The sequence below is a fragment of the Phyllobates terribilis genome, unplaced genomic scaffold (genome assembly GCF_046119375.1).
Source record: "Phyllobates terribilis strain yellow unplaced genomic scaffold, ASM4611937v1 Scaffold_136__1_contigs__length_4911898, whole genome shotgun sequence".
NCBI classification, from domain to species: Eukaryota; Metazoa; Chordata; class Amphibia; order Anura; family Dendrobatidae; genus Phyllobates; species Phyllobates terribilis.
The window spans coordinates 2,387,744-2,397,609 of NW_027362896.1; the positions used below are offsets into that span (position 1 = coordinate 2,387,744).

At 44.3% G+C, this 9,866-nt stretch overlaps 1 protein-coding gene across 1 annotated transcript in view; it reads left to right on the plus strand.

Annotated features, from left to right (window-relative positions):
- Positions 1-9,866, plus strand: part of LOC141204972 (uncharacterized) — a 230,552-nt gene that overhangs the window by 76,816 nt on the left and 143,870 nt on the right. The window lies entirely within an intron of this gene.

Sequence of the window (9,866 nt, forward strand, 5' to 3'; positions counted from 1 at the left end):
CAGACCAGCCATGTAGGGCTAATAAAGTGTCAAAATTCATTGCTGGTAAATATAAGAATAAATATAGAATATATGATGTTAAAAAATACAATAGCAAAATCACGACAGCTATAAAAGTACAACCGAGATGGAAAGTTAATATGGTTCAAATCTGCAACCAAGAGCAAATAAAGTGACAGTGCACACAAGATTCATAAATACCTGATATATTAAGATCATATGAAAGCTCGGACATGGCAGAAAACATAATACAAAGCAACATGTGTCGCCATGAAAAAACTAGCAGCAGGTTGGAAGTGAAGGGAAGTACATACCGTAGCGGTAGAGGAATGCCCCCATGGACGTCTCCAGCCGGGGGGGGGGGGGGGGCATTTCTCTACTATGGAGGTCTCCAGCCGGGGGGGCATTTCTCTACCACTACGGTATGTACTTCTCTTCACTTCCAAGCTGCTGCTAGTTTTTTCATGGCGACATACGTTGCTTTGTATTATGTTCTCTGCCATATCTGAGCTAGGCATGAGTGAATATTTCAATGTTCGGTTCAAAACAGTTTGCCGAACAAATTGATATTCGCCGAATTTATTTGCCAAATGTTTGTCGCACATTTCTGTATCCCATAGGAGTCAATGGGGGACCAAAAAAATGCATACACAACACCTAGAAACGGAACCAAAAGCTGCCAAAACACATCAAATTAGGTGTAGACACCAGGGAAGTGCCATCAATTGACCCAGAGTACAAGTACTATAATTATTATTACTGTGACAGCGACATTTATTCAGTTGCGCTTTACATGTCAAAAGGGGTCACCGACTGGTACAACAGGAGAGAGGACCCTGCCTGCGAGGTCGCACTGTCACGGACGTGGTTTGTGGAACCACAGTGCCACGGACCCCGGAGAGCCTGGAGGGGCGTGACTAAGCGAGCGCCAGACTGTTCACTAGAGCATCTGATGGTGAGGTTAGACTTGGCTCCCGATGAACGCCAGGTGCCACTCCAAGACAGACCAACGGAAATGCAGCAGCTGGACCCAATAGGACAGACTAGATGGTGCAGCAGGCAGAGTCTGTATCAGCAGTGCAGCAGGCAGAGTCTGTATCAGGAGTGCAGCAGGCAGAGTCTGTATCAGGAGTGCAGCAGGCAGAGTCTGTATCAGGAGTGCAGCAGGCAGAGTTTGTATCAGGAGTGCAGCAGGCAGGGTCTGTATCAGGAGTGCAGCAGGCAGAGTCTGTATCAGGAGTGCAGCAGGCAGAGTCTGTATCAGGAGTGCAGCAGGCAGAGTCTGTATCAGGAATGCAGCAGGCAGAGTCTGTATCAGGAGTGCAGCAGGCAGAGTCTGTATCAGGAGTGCAGCAGGCAGAGTCTGTATCAGGAGTGCAGCAGGCAGAGTCTGTATCAGGAGTGCAGCAGGCAGAGTCTGTATCAGGAGTGCAGCAGGCAGAGTCTGTATCAGGAGTGCAGCAGGCAGAGTCTGTATCAGGAGTGCAGCAGGCAGAGTCTGTATCAGGAGTGCAGCAAGGACTGGTACGCGACCTTACACAACTTAGACTGCAGAACAGGAAGGTTCCACTACAGCCAACCCAATAGATGGAGACCCAATCAGGATTCCTCACATTTAAAAAAAATTAGTGGCAGATGCCAGCAAAGTGGCATCAATTTCACTACTGTAGAAATAGTGTAAATAAGACCCACGCCTTTTCCAGTACAGACAACCCAGGAGATGGAGACCTAATCAGGAGTGTTCACATTGCCCTAAATGAGGGCCTAACACCACCGAAGTGGCATCAATGTCATCAGACTACAAGTAGTTTAACGCAGACCCATACCTGTCCCACTACAGCCAATCCAGGAGATGCAGACTCAATCGGAAGTGTTTACATTTAAAAAAAATAGGGCCTAAGACCAACATTTCCGTGGCCAACAGATTGGAGATGGTGGAGTTCAACCTCTTAGCTTTGTCATGTGTAGGATGAAACAATCTTTTACGTGACCACAACAGCAGGATTGAGGGCTGGCAGCAGTGCTGAGAAAGGGCAGAGTACGGTGAAACGGACAAACCGATAGACCGTGAGTGAGGTGCGGGTGGAGATGTTACAGTGGATTGAGAAGCGTGTGGTGTGCTCAGAGAAACACAGCAGGCATGGCTGCTTCACTTACAGCTGACGGGTTGTCACTCAGCCTAACTGCAGCAGGTATACAGCTGGTTCTGTCAGACACCTGCGTGACACAACTTGGCACGGTAACAAAGGAGGAGGAAGAAGCAGCGGAGGTGTTTGATGGGGCGGCTGATGGTTGTTTATTGAAAATCAATTTAGAGTTGATCACGTTTGCGTACCCGTTTGGGGAGAATAATATCTGCACCAAATGCTCAATTTCACTACAGGATAACTATAGAAATGCATGGAGACCAAAACCTCTTCCACTACAGTCAACCCAATGGATGGAGACCCATTTAGGATTCCCCACATTTCCAAAAATTAGCGGCAGACGCCAGCAAAGTGTAATCAATTTCACTACAGTAGAAATAGTGTAAATGAGACCCACATCTGTTCCAGTACAGACAACCCAAGAGATGGAGACTTAACCAGGAGTGTTCACATTGCCCTAAATGAGGGCCTAAGAAACACCACCGAAGTGGCATCAATGTCATCAGACTACAAGCAGTTTAATGCAGACCCAAACATGTCCCACTACAGCCAACCCAGTGGATGAAGACACAATCAGAATTCTCCACATTTCCCAAAATTAGGGCCTAAAACCTGCAGCAGCAGCAAGAGCAGGCTCAGAAGCCATATCACAAACAGTTGCAAATCATGCACACGGGAGCGATTCAACCATATCACCGAGCAGCTGTAAATACTCGGAGCTCAGCCCGAGCATACTTGGCGAAAGGGTTAACAGAACATACTCACTCATCACTAGTCAAGACACTACGAGCAGCGCTGAAGACAGGTTCAGAGAGAACGCTGGCTGCCAGGCATAATAAAACCTCTAAAACGTGAGAGGCGAGCTCAGGCCATTCATCCATTTTTGAACACCAAAATGTAAAAGGGTCAAAATCCTCCCTGATGGTATTCATATTAAGCTTTAGATACTCCTCCACCATCCTCTCCAGTCCTTCACCACGTGTCAGACTTGTACTGGTGCAAAAAATGTGTGAAAGGATTCTGTCAGAATCTCATTACTTGCACAAGAACACCAAAAATGTGCCGCACCGGGTACACAGGCCAGGAATTATCTACACTATCTGACTACCACACAAGCGCCCATCTATCTAGCTAATGTCTCCCATTACACAGGAGAACACTGAGCTGCGTCTGTCTCCAGCAGTGACATGGATATAATGGCGCTGAGGGAACATGGCCGCTTTTTATATTGAGAGGACATGTGATTTCTGCAGCCAATTGCAGAAGCCCTTATGTCTGGACAGTGTAGATGCTTCCTGCGCTATGATTGGCTGGCTGCGTTTTCCTCAGTTAAAGTTACCACCCACAGGAAAAAAGAAAAAAAAAGTGCGCCGCTGATCTGATCTGTTCTAAGCTCTCCACAGCCCCCACACTCACCTGGCACATATCACGGCCCATCATACACTTGCACTATGCTAACAAAACTGTTCAAAACGCCGTGGTTGCCCTGTATTCGCGGTCCCACTCAAATTCTTAAACTTTTCAGATTTTAAGAAAATTTTCTTGCCTTTGTGATCATGAATCCGAATGTGCCATATTCGTGCCGAATTTGAAACTTTCGAACATTCGCCGAACAAATTCGCTCAACACTAGTGACGACCACAGTTTTAGGCTGTGGCCTTTTAGTATAGTATTGTTCAGCGACCAAGTGTGAATAAGTTCAACAACGCACAGCTGGCTAACTTTAAATCGAGTCTATTTCGTATGCTCCACAAAATGTCTGTATTATTATGGCAGTAATATGGGATCAGGTGTGACGACCACGGTTTTAGGCTGGGGCCTTTCAGTATAGTATTGTTCAACCACCAAGTGTGAATAAGTTCAACAACACACAGCTGGCTGACTTTAAATCGAGTATATTTGGCATGCTTGACAAAATGTCTATTATTACGGCAGTAATATGGGATCAGGTGTGATGATGGAAAATTGTCTCTGCTTTACAATACAGCAATATGAATAAAATAAAAAAAATGCCTGTATTCTGCTAACAAGCATATGGAGCAGCAAAATGGTGTACTGTATTGCTTTTTAAGCTACTAATCAGGATTAAGATAAAAAAAAAAAATTAGCCCTGGCCCCTGATATCTGGGGTCATGTTTACAGATATCTGTAACAGCAGGAGCAGACAGAACATGCAATGGGCCCTATTGTGCTGTATACAGTGTCATACTTTACATGGAACTTTCTCACACTAACTTTTTCTCACAAGAACATTTTGTCAGACACCTTGCTCCTGTTATCTAACTAGTCTAGGCCCGGACTGACCTTGTAAATCGTGCTTCGAACTAACGATGATAATATGACCATATATGTGTTTCCGTAACAATTGCACTAACATTGGCTCAAGCCTGTAGTACTGTAGTATGGCTGAAGGGGATTGGCTATTGATTTACTCAAAACAATATAAAATGCTAAGCAAAATAAACGGGATCAGAGATTCTTTTGAATCCTCCCATACAGATCACTGTCTCCGTCTGGTTCCCTGTTGGATTGCGCAATCAACATAATAATTTGACACTCACTTAGTCAACCGTGAAGGGCCATTGCCCTCCCTCAACAGCCTCACAGATGTGTTATGTATAAAGTCCCTGTATGTAGCAATGTGTGGGTAATTTGTTTTAGCTTTATTAGACACGGCAACAGCAGACTCAGGAAAATTACTGGTAAATAGTGACGTTTGCTTATCTCAGCACAATTCAGATGCAGTTGAAGTTCAGGCTTTCAGCTTTCATTCGAGGGTATCCACATTAAAATTGGATGAAGGGTTTAGGAGTTTCAGCTCCTTAACATGTGCCACCCTGTTTTTAAAGGGACCAAAAGTAATTGGACAGATTAAATAATTGTAAATAAAATGTTCATTTCTAGTACTTGGTTGAAAGCCCTTTGTTGGCAATGACTGCCTGAAGTCTTGAACTCATGGACATCACCAGACGCTGTGTTTCCTCCTTTTTGATGCTCTGCCAGGCCTTCACTGCGGTGGTTTTCAGTTGCTGTTTGTGGGCCTTTCTGTCTGAAGTTTAGTCTTTAACAAGTGAAATGCATGCTCAATTGGGTTGAGATCAGGTGACTGACTTGGCCATTCAAGAATATTCCACTTCTTTGCTTTAATAAACTCCTGGGTTGCTTTGACTTTATGTTTTGGGTCATTGTCCATCTGTAGTATGAAACGACGAGCAATCAGTTTGGCTGCATATGGCTGGATCTGAGCACACAGTATGGCTCTGAATACATCAGAATTCATTCAGCTGCTTCTGTCCTGTGTCACATCATCAATAAACACTAGTGACCCAGTGACACTGGCAGCCATGCATGCCCACGCCATCACACTGCCTCCGCTGTGTTTTACAGATGATGTGGTATGCTTTGGATCATGAGCTGTACCGCGCCTTCGCCATACTTTTCTCTTTCCATCATTCTGGTAGAGGTTGATCTTGGTTTCATCTGTGCAAAGAATGTTTTTCCAGAACTGTGCTGGCTTTTTTAGATGTTTTTTTAGCAAAGTCCAGTCTAGCCTTTTCATTCTTGATGCTTATGAGTGGCTTGCACCATGCAGTGAACCCTCTGTATTTACTTTCATGCAGTCTTCTCTTTACGGTAGATTTGGATATTGATATGTTCACTTGGTTGGCTGTTGTGAAGGGGTTTCTCTTCACCATGGAGATTATTCTGCGATTATCCACCACTGTTGTCTTCCGTGGGCGCCCAGGTCTTTTTGCATTGATGAGTTCACCAGTGCTTTCTTTCTTTCTCAGGATGTACTAAACTGTAGATTTTGCCACGCCTAATGTTGTAGCAATTTCTCGGATGTTTTTTTTTCTGTTTTTGCAGCTTAAGGATGGCTTGTTTCACCCGCATGGAGAGCTCCTTTGACTGCATGTTTACTTCACAGCAAAACCTTGCAAATGCAAGCACCACACCTCAGATCAACTCCAGGCCTTTTATCTGCTTAATTGAGAATGACATAACGAAGGGATTGCCCAAAACTGTCCATGAAATAGCCTTGGACTCAATTGTCCAATTACTTTTGGTCCCTTTAAAAACAGGGTGGCACATGTTAAGGAGCTGAAACTCCTAAACCCTTCATCCAATTTTAATGTGGATACCCTCAAATGAAAGCTGAAAGTCTGAACTTCAACTGCATCTGAATTGTTTTGTTTAAAATTCAAAGTGGTAATGTCTAGAACCAAAATTAGAAAAATGTTGTCTCTGTCCAATTATATATGGACCTAACTGTATATGCTAGTACTGAGGAATATTAATTTGCTCTAAAAAGAGCTGTTTTGTATATTATGGTACTGGATATGAAACCCTGCCTCTCTCTGTACTCCCATATTCTGTTCCTACATTAAACACAATGCACAATGTACAAAAAGAGTGGAGTGACAGAGCCCCAAAAAGAGTCAGGTCAACATCATAATTATTCCAGATAAAAAATCTGTTTTATTGTGTATTAAAAATATAAAAAAGGAGGTCCCACGAACACTCCTAAATAGAGCACAACCAATAAAATAGTTGGTCATAGGTGAAAACTACACAAAGGACAGAGACAACCATGTGAGTCCACATATATGGGTTCATGAAAAGAAGTGACAATATTATCAATCCAAGTAACAATAAATCGAGTTACCAAGTAATTGGACAACGTAACTTACAAGCACAGTATACAATCATGCATATGTGTTATCCTGGCATCATAACAGTAAAGGTGCCCATAAGACATGTGTAACCTTCTATGATGTCCAGAAATATACTGACATTGCCTGGGAAGAGAAATTGACAATGACATAAAGATGAGTCATAAAATACCCATAGTGCTGTATAGACCGGTGTCTCGCTGGGGCCCCGACGCGCATTTCGCGTGAGGCTCTTCGGGGGGCGTTGTGCACAGCGTTGTGCCAGGATAACACATACGCTTGATTGAATACTGTGCTTGTAAGTTACGTTAAACAACCAAAATATCCAGATCAATATATACTAAACGTCTGGACAAAGAAGAGATACCAGCTGCATATAAAAGGTAATTAATTTATCTACCCATACCTTATCCACAACTCAACTAACACTCTTAGAGAAGGGCCCTACCTATTCTCCCGTTCATCACCTTGACCCGTTCACGGCGGTGAAAGATACACATCTATTTGCAAGGAAACTCATTTACAAAAAATTACATTACAAAACAGCGTTACATGACCTATTTCCTACCAGAGAAGAAAGGGAAGCATTGGAAACCCTGGAATCTCTGGAGGCAGAAAGTAATTCAGAGGTTAGTGACTTTCCCCGTAATCTATGTAACAAATCTAAGAAATTTCCAGCCCTCAGCCTATGGCCTGCCATTGAGGTATTCACTAAGTTGGTCACTTTGGACATTGAGAATCTTTCCCAATGTATGCCTTGGAAATCTAACCTAAGTAAAATGGAAAAAATGGCGCTAAAATATTTACAAAAATTGAAAGATGTTATTTTTAAACCTGCGGACAAAGGGGGAAACCTCGTTGTCTGGCCAGTCAGCCTTTACAAAAAGCAAGCATATAAACTTCTGAATACCCCCCATTGTTATAAAAAACTTTCTAATAACCCCTATCCTCTTTCCAGGATGAATTGGTGTCTATTAGTGATGAGCGAGCATGCTCGCCACTGCTCGGTGCTCGCCCGAGCATCTCAGTACTCGAGATGCTCGGAGCTCGCCGAGTACTTTCGAGATGCTCTGGCGGGAGCTCGGGTCCCTGTCCTACATGTTTGGCGCTATTTAGAGCACCAATCATTCAGGGATTGTCTGCCACTCACTGTAATGTCACAGCCATGGTGGTTGCGGCATTACAGTGATTGCCCAAATTGATGGGAACAGTGCTCACAGTGAAACATGAAAAGCCGGCAATTCATCAGTGGCGTACACCGGTACCCGACAATTTAGAACAGAAAGAATAGAGCATCACACATAGATTAGATAGATAAAAACATGTCAGTCACATATATAATAAGTACAGTGACAGAGTTGGTTACTGTACTTGTCATTTAGTATTAAAATAAAGGATTTATTTAAAAAAAAAATTGGCGTGGGGTTCCCCGTAATTTTAGTCTCTAGCGGAGGTTAAGCAGACGGCTGGGGCAGATGTTTGAAGCCTGGGAAGGGGGTAATACCCACGGAGCTTCCCAGGCTACTAATATCAGCCCCCAGCTGAATACCTAGCCTTTACTAGCTATTAAAATGGGAGACCCAAAAAAAATGACGTGGGGTCCCCCCTATTTTAATAGCTAGCAAAGGCTAGGCAGACACTTGGGGGCTGATATTAATAGCCCAGGAAGGGTGCCATGAATATTGGCCCCCTCTCAGGCTAGAAACACCAGCCCTCAGCCGCCCCAGAAATGGCGCATCCACAGGATGCGCCAATTCTGGCACTTAGCCTCGCTCTTCCCACTGCCCTGTAGTGGTGGCAGTGGGGTAATAGGGCTGGGGTTGATGTCAGCTTATAATGCCAGCTGACACCAAGCCCAGGTTAGTAATGGAGAGGCGTCTATAAGACACCCCCATTACTAACCCCATAGTGTAAGTGAAATGTAAAATAAGGACACCCACACCCAGAATAAAATCCTTTAATTGAAATAAAGACACAATACTTTAATGTTCTAAATTAAACCATACTTACCATCACGCCCATTCCAGCTGAAGCCAACGATCTCCTGCAATAAAAGTAAAATAATAAAGCAACCTCATCCTTACCTTTCTATGGTTCCCAGAACAGCTTCAGCTCTGCTACATTGAAATGAAAGGCTGGATTGAAGCAGAACGCTGCCATCCAGCTTGCCATGCCGCAGACACTGAAAATCTCCTCAGTGAAGCTCCTCAGTGTCTGGTTGTGACGGCATCCAGATGAGCCGAGTCCAATGACCTTAGCTCACCTCATACACGTCGCTAACAGCGTGGGAGAATTCTCCTGCACTTGCAGAGCCGGCAAATGACGTCACCGCACGCGCAGGAGAATTTTCCCACGCTGTCAGTGACGTGCATGAGGTGAGCTGAGTTCATTGGACATGAACTCGGCTCATCTTTATGCTGTCACAGCCAGACACTGAGGAGCTTCACTGAGAAGCTTCTCACTGTCTGCGGCATGGCAAGCTGGATGGCAGCGTTCAGCTGTGGTCCAGCCTGTCATGTCAATGTAGCAGAGCTGAAGCTGTCCTGGGAACCATGGAAAGGTAAGGATGAGGTTGGTTTATTATTTTACTTTTATTGCAGGAGATCGTTGGCTTCAGCTGGAATGGGCGTGATGGTAAGTATGGTTTAATTTAGAACATTAAAGTATTGTGTCTTTATTTCAATTAAAGGATTTTATTCACGGTGTGGGTGTCTTTATTTTACATTTCACTTTCACTATGGAGTTAGTAATGGGGGTGTCTTATAGACGCCTCTCCATTACTAACCTGGGCTTGATGTCAGCTGGCATTATAAGCGGACATCAACCCCAGCCCTATTACCCCACTGCCACCACTACAGGGCAGTGGGAAGAGCGAGGCTAAGTGCCAGAATTGGCGCATCCTATGGATGCGCCATTTCTGAGGCGGCTGAGGGCTGGTGTTTCTAGCCTGGGAGGGGGCCAATATTCATGGCACCCTTCCTGTGCTACTAATATCAGCCCCCAGCTGTCTGCCTAGCCTTTGCTATTAAAATAGGGGGGATCCCAA